Raw genomic sequence first — 12,948 nt, 5'->3', positions numbered from 1 at the left:
TAACAGAAGGCATAAGGCTTCCCTTTGTTTGAAAGGTAGAAAAATAGTTCACTATTTGGTACTGTCTCAGGAAAAGTCTGTATAACACCATATCTGCTTCAATTAATTCAGAGAGCTATTTTTATTGGCCCAGGAAAGGCACTGGATAATACCCATCTTCTTGTTATTGTTTAGGTAAACGTTTTTTATTGACTTTCGGGAGTGTGGGGGTAAGGTCATTTTAACCATGGTTTATTTTTTCAAGATAAAGTAAATGCCCAGCCAATTATCGCCTAGTGTCAAACCCATCATTCATGAGCAAGCTCATAGAGGAGCTAGTCAAAGGCCGCCTATCATCTCATCTAACTGAAGCCGACATTCTAGACCCCGCACAATCTGGGTGTAGGCCAGGACATGGACCTGAAACAGCTTTATGGAACTGACAGATGATCTCCTCCAATCAAAAGATAGAGAACAGACATCCATTCTCATCCTCCTGGATCTCTCTGCAGTGTTCAACACTGCTGACCATGAAATACAGCAGTCTCGCCCGAGAGAGATGGCAGCGGTCCAGGATAACATGCTAAAATGGCTTGAGCCTTCCTGAAGGGACACACCCAAAAAAAGTAGTGATGGGAAAATGCACCACCTCTAGACCCCTCACTTATGGGGTTCCACAAGGATCAGTTCTCGCTCCAGTCCTTTTCAACATCTACATGCAACCACTAGGTGTACAGGTCAAACAACATGGATTCACAGGCCAGCAATATGCAGATGACGCAGCTCTACCTATCTTTCACCACATACCCCTACCATCAAGATGGCCCAGTGCTTGGAGGAGATCAGCTCATGGATGAAGAACAGCTGGCTGAAGCAGAACCCAAGGAAAACCAGGTGATGCTGGTGGGAAGAAGATAGTATTCTGAGGAGTTTGCAGCCATGTTGACTCCCCTGTGGTTGAAGGTTCACATCCACAACTGGTCAGTTCAGTCCGTAGTCTAGGAGTATTCTCAGATTCCTCGCTGATGCCGAACTCCCACATCACAATAGCCATGAGTAATGCTTTCTACCATCTCCAGCTGGCTAGGAGATTCCATCCCATACTGGCAGACAAAGGCCTTAGTTGTTTATGTCTTCATCACCTCTCGGCTGGACTACAGCAATGCAATATATTTGGGCAGGAAGCCATCAGCACTTAGGAAACTCCAGCTAGTACAGTACACTGCAGCGTGTCTCCTCAGCATGCAAGCTACCATGAACACATCACACCTGTCCTCTGCTCCCCATAGAATTTTTAATTAAGTTCAAGGTCTCAGTCTTTAACTTCAAAGCACCCCATGGCTTCGGCCCAGGACGCCTAAAAGACTGCTTAAAGCTCCAGGACAAAGACCGAGGTCGACAACTTAGCTCCTCTGGCACAATGGTATAACAATGGAATCAAGTCCTAAATTGTCAGAAATAATTTTGGTTTTTATTTAGAAAATTTTATATACAGAAAGTTGCAAATATTTTTCTGTCTCCATACAGAAGCTTATAATTACTGCATGACCATTACCTGAGCTGTTTGGTATATATAAATAGTGTGTGCTACCTGACATATATGGTAACTGGGACAAATGGACCGAGTTAACATAAAAAGAAAAGGAGTACTTGTGGCACCTTAGAGACTAACAAATTTATTTGAGCATAAGCTTTCGAAAGCTAACTCCTTTTCTTTTTACGAATACAGACTAATACGGCTGCTACTCTGAAACCTGAGTTAACATACTGACAGTAAAGCAAAAATCAAACAGAGAAACATTTTCCACTATTTCTACTTTCTCTATACTTGAGGGAAAAAGTGAGTATAATTTAAGTGCCTCTATTTCAGCAGGACTCTAATAATCTTCACAGTCTGAAGGAAGCATCACAACCAAAGCATTATTTTTTTCCTTAGTGCTTTAAAGGAAACATCTTATGGTTCATATAAAGAATTCGACTTTTTAAAATGCTGAACTTTCTGAACATATTATATAAGTAGAGCTGGTAATAATCCCTATTTTTTTAAGGTTGCTCGATATTTCCCATAATCAGACATTGTTTTCAGTTGCTTATAACTTTGCCAAACTTTAACCTTTCAGTCCAACATTTCCCATGCTGGGCGTCCATATTAGGCTGAATTGTCTTGGAAAGTTTCAGCAAATATGGATCAGCCATTTCCAAGAATGAGATGAAAGGGGAGGGGAAAAAAAACATGGTTTTGCCCACATTCAAAAAATTCTTACAGCTGTTTCACTGAGAAGCTCTAGCACTTCAATATTTTGGAGCAGGAACTTGAAATTTGGCAGGGGAGTGGCTTTTGTGTCAGGGATGTGCTTTTTCCTACTCCTGTGAACAGGGCCAGCTCCAGGCATCAGCGAAGGAAGCAGATGCCTGGGGCGGCCAATAGAAAGGGGCAGCACTCAGTGCATTACTGGGCTGGCCTGTCCGGGTCTTCGGCGGCAGGGCCTTCATTCCCTCTCTTCCTCTTCAGTGGCAGCTCAATCAGGTTTTTCTTTTTTTTTTTTTCTTCGCTGCTTGGGGCAGCAAAAAAGCTGGAACCGGCCCTGCTCGTGAAAATCCACCCAAATTTGGCTAAGTTAAAATTCTTAGAAAAATATCAATTTGCACACACTCAGTAGAGATTTGTTAGGGTTTGGTAGCTAAATTCTGATTCCATTTGCACTGAGAACGTTCCAGTCCAGGGTTGCAGGACTTCCCTTACATTTGCTGTTCCCAGCTGTTGCTAGTCACTGTGATGCCAGGCACCAGAACAGCGCAGGGAAACCATCTCTCCTGAGCTCTCAACAACCCACTACTGGTGCCCAAGCAGCACAGAGAAGGAAACAGTCTGATACTACAGCCGACGGAACAAGTGCTACACCTAAACAAACAAACAAACAAACAAACAAAGCAGGAAGGCAAAGAGAAAAGCAAAGTTACAAGAGTGTGTTCTTTGCATTTAAGCAACAAAAGCTGGTATTTAACTGTTATTCCTTTATTCAAAGCATTAATCACCACATAACCAGAGTCTGCTGCAGTTTCCTAATCTGTCCCTGCAGTCCAGAATCCCCTGCCCATGATGGAGAATGAGCACTGGTCTCTGTAGCCAAATCCTTGCACAACACCTGCTCCACACAAAAATGTTATTCAATCCAAACAAGTATCCTTGGAAAAAATGGAAATCCAGCCCGAGTAAAGCCAATGAGTAATCAACTACGGAAGGTAAAATGTAGAACAGACATGAGTATGGCTAAGAGGAATTTGAAGAGTAAATAGCTGAAAACCAAGAAAATCTTAAAGTCAAATAAGGAAAAAAAAAAAAACAAATTCTGATCACTTGTTCATAGGCAGAGAAGAAATCACATCTGGTTGCCCAATGAGAAACATGGTTGTTCCAGTTTTGGAACCAAGGTCTTATTCTTTCAATTAAAGAACACTGCAATAATGTTGCTTTAATGGTGTAAATTCTCAAGCATTTCTCTGCAATCTGCTTGTTCTGTTTTGGACCATGATACCAGGATTCTAATTGATATTTTGTTTTAGCATGTCCAACTCTCACATCATAGATTTACTTTTCTCCTTGCAGAGACTATAAATTAAAATGTCACTGCCACCTCTACCACTCTGAGTCAGAATTGAGACTTGTCAGAGAAATAGTCCAAACGACAATTTAGGGCTGGATTAACTTATAATGAAATATTAAACAGAATTTGTGTTGGTAAGATGTAAAAGTAGTTCTTTGGCTGTAGGACAAACGTTACTGCGTATAAGTACAGTCTTTTACACTGGTGAAACCTCACTGTTATTTCACTAATTTTCTTGCTTGATACAAAGACATAACAGCTTACCACAGGCTAGTTTATTTCCAGAATGCTGAAAGCACCCTAGGAGTGAGAGTATGGACATGACTAGGTGGTTAGCTATTACTAAGAAACAACTTAGGCCTCTAACAGAGCCTGACGCCACATGGGCTCCACGGCTGTTTTCCCCAGACGGAAGACTGAGGTAGCGTCTCCTGAAGTGGGCCCTCGCTCCTATTCTGGGGAACCATATGGCATGTGGCCGTAACAGTGATCTCTCCAGACCAATGATCCCCAGACTTTTGAGGGTCATGCCCCATCTTACCTAGTGTTGCCAACTTTCCAGTTTCCCAAAACAGGACACTACTGCTGTGGTCAACATTTTCTGCACCAAATACTTACCAGCACATACACTATCAAACAGGCACAACACAGACTCGCCAGCAGCAATGGAGATACTAGCAAGATACAGTTACAAATGGGATGGATGATGGGGGCCAGAAGGAGAAAGGAAACTGGCTTTGACTTGCCATTGTTGGCATACACTTCACAGCAAACAAATCCTTCCGTTTGTTGCAGCAGTTGCTTTCCAAGGCAGAGCCTGTGCACCTCGATGGAACTGCAGCCATACATTCTCCACAATGTCCTGCCCTAATGTGCCACTTGGATAGATTGGCTTCAGACTGAAAGTGTAGGGGCTTCATTTAGCAATTCCCCCACCCCCAAAAACCAAAACAACTCTGAGGTGCTGAGACAAGGTAGGGGGGTTTCCCAGCACGAGGAGCTGGTGGCTTCACCCTTTACCTGAACTCCATCCCCAACCAAAGGCTCAACTCAACAGAAAGAAGGAGGCTGAAGAGGACCATGTCTCTCCTGCTCCATCCAGAAGCAGCAGCTCAGAGACAAAGAGCTCGCAGGGAGTGATGAGGGCAGAAAGTAGTGGGGGAGGTAGCTTCCTGCAGCCGGGGGAGGTTCCCAAAGCTGGGTCTGACCCAGCCCCGGGAGCAGGCCATGCAGGGGAAGAGGAAGTGTCCCTTCCTCAGGCTAGCTGGGACTAGCAGCTAGGGGGCCTCCAGCTCTGCCCCTCCCCAGCTCTGGGGCCAGTGCTCGGGGTTAAAAGAGGCCTTAGGTTGGCTGTGGGGAGGGGAAGGGGTGACAACAGAACTGCAGTAACCAGACTTCTGGTGTCCGGTCAATACTTCTGATTGGAGACTGTACAATCGCCTTAAAATCTGACTTTCCAGTCAAAAACCGGACACCGGGCAACCCTACCATTACTCCGATCTGCGGCCCCCCAACCCTCTGGGGCCAGGAGCATGGCCGTGGCTCCAGGAAGTAGGGAGGGGGGAAGACGCCGAAGGGGCAAGAGGGCCAGGCTGGGGCCAGGAGCAGGGCCATGGCCAGGAACTGAGGCTGGGGGTGGAGCCACAGCCAGGCTCTGGTGGGGGCCGGCAGCCAGACCCACAGCCACATGCAGCTCCGCTCCCGGCCTGACCCCCAGCCTTGGCCCCGGGCCAGGAATGGACCCACAGCCAGCGGCTAGGGATTGGCATGGAGCGGAGCCATACCAAGGCTGGGACCTAGGCCAGGCATGGCACTTGGAGTCAGGGACATGGCTGGGAGTGGGACCGGAGCAGAGCTGGAGGCAGGGAGGGGCTGGGTGGTGCACCCTCCCTACCCCCAGTGGGGGCTGGCCCAGACCCCACCACGCCCCCCTCAGACATTCCTCCATGCCCCCCTAGGGGGGCATGCCCCATTCTTTGGGGACCTCTGCTCCAGACAATAGTCATCCTGAACAGGACTTCCCGCAATGGCCTCAGGCCGAAGCTTGCTCACCTTGACGAGGATTGGGCCACACTGACTGCAGACAGTGCATACAGATCACCTAAATGTCTACAAAACTATGAAGGTGAAGGCTCATAAGAACATAAGAATGGCCATAATGGGTCAGACCAAAGGTCCATCTACCCCAGTATCCTGCCTTCCAATGAAGTGGACACATGTGCGCTGCCCTAGTCCACCAACATCTGAAAGAAACACTCCTATTTCCCTTTAGGAGGTCACCTAGGAGAAAAGGAGGTAAAGGACAGGTCATCGGCTATACCAGCCTGATCCTGTCCGAGAGACTCCCACTGGTGATAAGATCTCTGACCAAGCTTCTCCATCACCTTGTTCCAGTAACACTCAGAACCCCACTCCATGAAGTCAAAGGTCACAAAAGCATGAAACAGAAGAAACTCAAACCTTTATCTTAAGTCTCTCTGTAAAATGCTAAACCCACTCACCAGCTGGGGGAATAAACAGCCACACCCAAGTCAGTCTTTAGCTCCCTTGCCTCAGGGCTCCATTTATTGTTGAAACACAAAAAAGAATGTGTAAACAACATCATAATGTAACTGCCCCACTCCCCAGTATAGATTGTGAGTCCCCTGGCCACTAGCAGTCTAGTGGTTAGAGTCTTCCCTCAGCACAGGGACTTCTCCAGGGTCTCCTTGCCCACGCTGTCCTCCACTGCATGGTCTGCAACTTGGGCTTTTAGTCACAAGCAAGTATTCTCATGGCATTAGAATGGTCCTAGGCTCTACCTAATGGAGCTGGGGCCCACTTCTGTATCATCTAGTGGCAGTTATCAGACCCAGTCACCTGACATTGTCCAGCTGGGTCTGATGAGTCCTAGCACCTGCCTGCTGGGCTCTTCCTTGGAACAGAACTGGTTGTTCCCTAGCCCCCCACCCTGGGACTTAAAAGAGGCAGACCACCCTGTTACAATCTCATTTTTCCTGTTTTCTACCTTTAGTTCATGGGAAAATGTTTCTGTTGGTGTTTTAGCGTGTCAATGTGTGGATTGAGTATACCTTGGGAATGGCGCCAGGAATGCATCCCAAACCCTAAATCCTAATTCTGCTTTTGAACCATTCCAAGTGCTTCCTCAATTAAGGAAGAGTATAATCTGAAGCTTTAAGCGTCCTTTAGTAACTACCTATGTTCTGAAGTCAGTTGGTAAACTCTCATGCTTTGTAGGTGGGGGAGTAAGAAGAGGACACTATTAGTCACCATAACAACAGTGAGATTTAAGAAGAAACCATGCAGGAGCACTGAAGTTGTAATTTAAGAAACCACTTTGGTATCTACCTCCTTCGGATTAGCTAATGATTCTCTCACTTCAGGTTCCCTCTCGGTTGGGGTCTAAAACCAGAACAGATGGTTATGTCCTTCACCAGCTAAATCAGTGGTTCTCAAACTTTCGTACTGGTGACCCCTGTCACAAGGCAAGCCTCTGTGTGCGACCCTCCACCCCTTATACATTAAAAACACTTTTTGACATATTTAACACTATTATAAATGCTGGAGGCAAAGCAGGATCTGGGGTGGAGACTGATAGCTCACAACCCCCCAAGTAATAACCTCATGACCCCCTGAGGGGTCCTGACCCCCAGTTTGAGAACCCCTGAACTAAACTGATTTCACTGCCATGAGCGGTATCTTTTATTTTGGGAGTGGGAGAAGAGAGATGGTTAGACTAAGCAAGACCTCCTTCAGTCTCCTGTTGCAGGTTCAATAGGAAGTAATTCTTTGTTGTATCAATCTCATTTGATTACCCACTGTATTAATTTCACCAAATGATGACTTAAGCCAAATATCATTGCTACTCATTGACTGGACTTCAATTTGACCTTGATTTGATAGTTGTATTGTTTTAATTCCTATGTCTACTCGTTTTCGTCTTAGAGATATGAAAATTAAATTTTCATATCTGCTTGTTCTTTTAATAAAACTCATAGAAGTATAGAGAGCCAAGTTGTTGGTTTTTTTCACATTAGCAACTTGAATCAGAAACTGCAAGAATGAAGGTAACTTAGCTGAGGTGTTTGAAAGCCACTTGCTCTTTCACTAAATTAAGTCCTTTGTTTCTTGCACTATGTAAATATTTATTCCAATTTCAAGTGACGAGTCTAATCTCTAAATAATGTTACACACACTGTCCATCTGGTTTAAAATCTAGATCTGAACATTCAGATTAGCCCTGGTATAGTTCTCCCCTAGTGCTTCCTGCTGAGTGCTCATTGTAACAGTGTCCATAAATAAGTATGGTTCCTGGTGCCCCTTGAAGCCAGGAAGAGAATAAGCTGATGAGGCTGGAAAATAGTCACACTTGGGCCATTCACTCATACCTGCATCAGTCCTAGATCACACGTGGGCAAACACATTCTAGGATCCCCTCTACAGATAAACTGTGAAATCACAATCTGGCCCCATGGTATCTGAATGCCTGAACATTTCAGTACAGGAAGTTAGCTAGGTATAACACACTCTCAAAATTCAATAAAAAAAATTATAGACAACAATAAAGCTACATTTAGCTTTTCTTGAAAAGTGTTATGAACTGTAATAACTACAAACATTTAGAAGTTCTAGCATTATTACGTACCATATGATGGAGAATTTTTTTAAAAAAAAAGATCCAGTCTGTGAGGATTTCAGACTGCCATTGCAATAGAATTCAATTTGTGATGTTTCCAGAGTAAAGCTGCTAAGCAATCTAACAAGTTCTCTTTTTTTCCCCCTATTTTCAGGGGAAATTTTTCCTTCCAGCTCTGTTGGAGAAGATAAGAGAATTTATTATGCTGTCTCTGATGAAAAATTCAGTTTAGGCTGAGCTCTTGGTGAAACCTGACAGTGATATATGAAAATGAGTGCCAGTGAGAATCAATTTCTTATTCTAAATCTCTACTATTTCTCTGTACAACACACTACTATGCAAAGGTAGCTAATAAAGGGCTTTATCCTACAGCCCTTACCCATATGACTTAGACTGTAGGATTGGATCCAAACATACCACGCTTACCTCTCCGTTCCTTGGTCTCTATCATAGGCTGAGAAGAAAACAAAAAAAGATTTGCGAATACCATAACCAATTGCAGGACAGAAATCAACTGTATTTAAATAGCAGGCCAAACTGTGTAATATCTGCCATACTTTATCAACAAAACATCTTCCATTGCAAAACCTGTAGTGAAGAACAATACTTGATAAAGGGCAGAGTAGTCAACCTTCTTGATGTTATCACAAGCCTCACAATTTTTGGTGGTCTTTTTTGAGACAGATTAGTTATCTCCTGTTGTCTTCAGCTTCTTTGTGAAGATCTACCCTTACTCAAAATGGCCTCAATAGCCCATTACTTTAAGCAGGAATGAAGCCAGATTGCCTTCAATCAAGATGGCTGCCATTTTTTCCAGTAGCTTTTCATGTGATGCTGCCTCTAGTAAAGATGGCTGCCACCCCAGGCTCTATTGTTAGAGAAGGGGATAGGAAACTGAAGGGAGAAGGGAATGCAAAAGTGCAGAAAGGAGGCTAAGGGCTGGTCTACACAGGGAAATTGACCTGCATAGTTATAGCAGACTAGTGTAATTAATCCACTATCTATACTGGTCAATTTCCCCACATAGACAAGCCCTAAGAGGGTCATGTTGCAGAATGTGGACTGGGGCAGAGAAGGAGACTAACACAGCCAGGGGAATGGGTGATGGCCATAAGGAAGATCAAGGGATCTTGGGAGTAGGGAATGGAGAGACAGAATGTACGAGAAGGAGGTTCTTGAAGTAAAGGGAGCAAAAATATGGGAAGCAGGAGTTGGACTGGAAGAACATGGAAGGAGAACATGAGTGGGCAGGGAGTGAAATGGAAGAGATGGGGGGGGAGGGGAAAATGATAGCTCCTCCTCTCCAGCATTTGGACACAATAAATGGAACCTCTTTCTGAGCAGAAATGGAGGAACACACACAAATTAGAGTTGGGCTTAAGTTCTCAAAAATCAGACAGACCACCAAAATATTGTGCTGTTTATTATTGGTTTAGAAATAATCATATTTAGAGCTTGCCTACACCACAGAACATGCACACTGCAGGGGTGTGGTCTCACAGTAGAGAACTTTTAAACAGCAGGCCAAACTATTCGCTCCAGCAGGGTCTACACAGGCCAATTACCAACTGTTGACCAGTTCTTTTCCCCACTACCCAGAACGCACCGGTTCACAGACAGACTCTTGAGCTGAAGAAGTGTGTCATTTATTTGCTGCTTCAGTGAGTGGTCAGTCCACCAAAAAAGGGCACAGCATAGGGTTAAATGCAAACGCGTTCAGGTGTTCGCCTTAAATACATTGTTACAAAGCTATTCATTATTCTTTCCTGCCTAACACTAAGATTAGTTTGCTAAACTCAGCTGTTTAACTGATTGTTTACCAAGTTGTTTACCTGATCAGGTTGCCGATCAACTTTTTTACCTGGCTGTTCTCTTTCCTTGACAGATAAGCATGTAGTAGTAGGATTTTAGGTTTGTATTTTGTATAATTTAAAATAAAATAAAAAATAATAAAGTAGCATGTATTAAATCTTTTGGTATATAATTTGACCATATTCTGCCAGCCACCCTTTCTGAAAGCAGAAAGGAATGGCCTAATGGGCCATTGGTAAAGACGCATCAGCCAGAATCTGTATCTGAGCTAATTTCAAGGCAGTAACAGACCTTTTAGGGTCACTGCTTTGTTGTAGGTTTAGTATTTTAAAAATAAGTTAAAAAAATGCAATAATTGTTTTCTCTTGCATTACAATTTGATGTTCCTGTTCAAATGCTCTCTGTAAATCAATTCTGTGTTGTGTATAAATAAAAAGTGTGTATTAAAAAAAATAAGTGAAAAGCCATCACCAGACCAAATGTTCTAAGAAGGAACCGAGAACGGTCGTAAGAGCACCAGGAAATTGCAACACGCCCTACTGAGATATCAGAGAAGGGCAAATTAACAACTCTAAAAATAAAACATGCACTTATCAATAAAAACAAAATAGCTGTAATCAAAACCAGCATGGGGTAACTCCCTAAAAACAATAAAAAATAAAAATAAAATTAAAAAAACAAGCACTTGTCAAGACAACTATTAATTACAGCATAGGAGTGCAAAACTCAATGGTCCCAAGAAAAAAAAAAAATCACTATATAAACAGGGTGCCTTGCCACAAAACTTTGGATTTGTCCTGCCAAAACATCCCCGAAGCACCATGTCACGACCAACAAAACCCGGCTCGTACCTACCCGTGATCAACCTAGCTGGCCACTAGAATGATCTGGACTCTATACTGGTAACTATAACATCGACTGGCGGGACAACGTGTGTGTGTGTGTGTGTGTGTGTGTGTGTGTGTGTGTGTGTGTGTGTGTGTGTGTGTGTGTGTGTGTGTGTGTGTGTGTGTGTGTGTAATTAAATGCATATGCTAATTATTGGATCTTCAATAAATGCAGCGTATTGCCTTTTCCCCTACAAAAAAAAATCCCATGTGCTTCTTATAAGCATAACAAGTAGGCATCTTTTCACATGTCCCAACACCTAAAACATACATTCTACATATCACATCCTATTACACCAACACAATGGTGCACTCTAGAAATCAGTCTACATTGCTGTGTCAGGTAGACAAGCTTCCCTTCCCACCCCCACCCAAAAACAATTTCATGATCTGGGGAGAGTTTGATTGATTTTTTTAATACTTGGATTTAACAACAGAGAAAGGAATAGGTTACTTTTAACTTAAAGACCTGCACAAAGGATAAAAAGAAAAGGAGTACTTGTGGCACCTTAGAGACTAATATTTGTTAGTCTCTAAGATGCCACAAGTACTCCTTTTCTTTTTGCGGATACAGACTAACCCGGCTGCTACTCTGAAACAAAGGGTAAAGTTTCCAGGCGTGCCCCATGCCGTTTCCAAAGGCAACATAGGCACTTTGGAAGCTGCTAACCTTCAATGACATTTAGGTTCCTAGTATTTAAGGCACTTTTGAAAATGGGACCTAGATGCTTTTGAAAGTTTTAACCTAAATCACAGTATATTTCTAAACAGAATAACGAACTATCCTCTAATACCCAGTTACACAAACTCTGATACTTGCAGTATATTTATGACACACAACTATTTTAAGAGTTTAAATTCTGAAATAAGACCATATGCCGCTGTTCAAGTAGAACTTCCACTGATTTCTTGTCCTTAGTTCAAATGCTTCTCTCTTTCCATTTTTGGTTATTTTAAAAATAATTTACCAGTTTCAAAAGATGTTTTCTCCTAGTTCAAATGCAGTAAGTAAATACATTTAAACTGAATGGGAAAATTGCATGTGTTCAAAATTTACTTATGCCTTGAGATTTATCAAATTTGTGTTTGCTTTAGTTTAATGTTAATAACATAGCTACAGAGGTTTCTTTTGTTCTGAACACACTGATTTTGCTGAATTCACAGGAAAAAAAACAGATGCATAAAACTGCGGAGCAACTATTCTGAGGTATTGTCTAAACGCAAATGAAAGTAATACACACAACCAAAAACTAATCTTGGTTCACTAATATGGAATTTAAAAAAAACAAAAACAAAAATACGCCACCCCCCCCTTCCCTCCCAACCAAGTCTCAACAATTTCCCTCTTATATTAACAAAAACCCCACTGAAGAGAACCAAGGGAAAACCCCCAAACCCTCACACAAAAGCGAAGGGGGCAAAAGCAGAAATATAGGTCTGCGTTTCTCCCCTGTAACATACTATGCAATAACGCCCCCGGGCATACAAGAAAGCTGCAATGGCCATTTAACAGGCAAGAGCATCCCCCATTGAGTCCCACTGAGCCGCTCAGCATTGGCAAGCTTCAGCCTTTGCGGGCTGTTCCGAGGGTAATTCTCTCGCTCAGCCTCCCCCACCCCCGCACAGGGGGTAACAATAACGGGCCGGCGCGACCCGTCCCCGGGCCAGCTGCGCAGGCTGGAAGACGGCAGCGAGACCAGGCTTCCCACGTTACCTTGCCGCGCCTCGTTCCCCGCGCGGACCCGGGCTCTGCCGCCTGCCTTTGCCCCGCCCCCCGTCGCCCGCTGCCAGGCGCCGGGCGGCAGCAGCCCCGGCGCGCGCCCCAGGCCCGCTCTCGCCCCCGGCGCACGGTTCGCGCCTCTCCGCTGTGCCGGGCTGGGTCTCCCGCCGGCCGCGCGCCGGGCTGGCAAGTGCTCCGCGGGCGGCAGCGGCGGCAAGCCCAGCCCCGGGGGAAGGAACCCGCGAGGCGAGGAGCGCCCCTCGCCCGAGCCTGCCCGCCCCGCACGCCGCCTGGGCGATCACGGGGGAG

The 12,948-nt window shown here is 44.4% G+C and overlaps 1 protein-coding gene across 1 annotated transcript in view; it reads right to left on the bottom strand.

The window, feature by feature from the left end:
* Nucleotides 1–12,703, bottom strand: part of MRAP2 (melanocortin 2 receptor accessory protein 2) — a 35,964-nt gene extending 23,261 nt beyond the window's left edge. The window contains exon 1 of the mRNA XM_077812767.1: nucleotides 12,634–12,703. The gene's annotated coding sequence lies outside the window, so the exon portion shown is untranslated. The remainder of the gene's footprint in view (nucleotides 1–12,633) is intronic.
* Between the last annotated feature and the right edge of the window lie 245 nt (nucleotides 12,704–12,948).

This window comes from Eretmochelys imbricata, chromosome 3 (genome assembly GCF_965152235.1).
Source record: "Eretmochelys imbricata isolate rEreImb1 chromosome 3, rEreImb1.hap1, whole genome shotgun sequence".
Classification (NCBI taxonomy): Eukaryota; Metazoa; Chordata; order Testudines; family Cheloniidae; genus Eretmochelys; species Eretmochelys imbricata.
The sequence above is the reverse complement of the archived record's forward strand: the minus strand, read 5'-3'. Positions and strand labels throughout refer to the sequence as shown.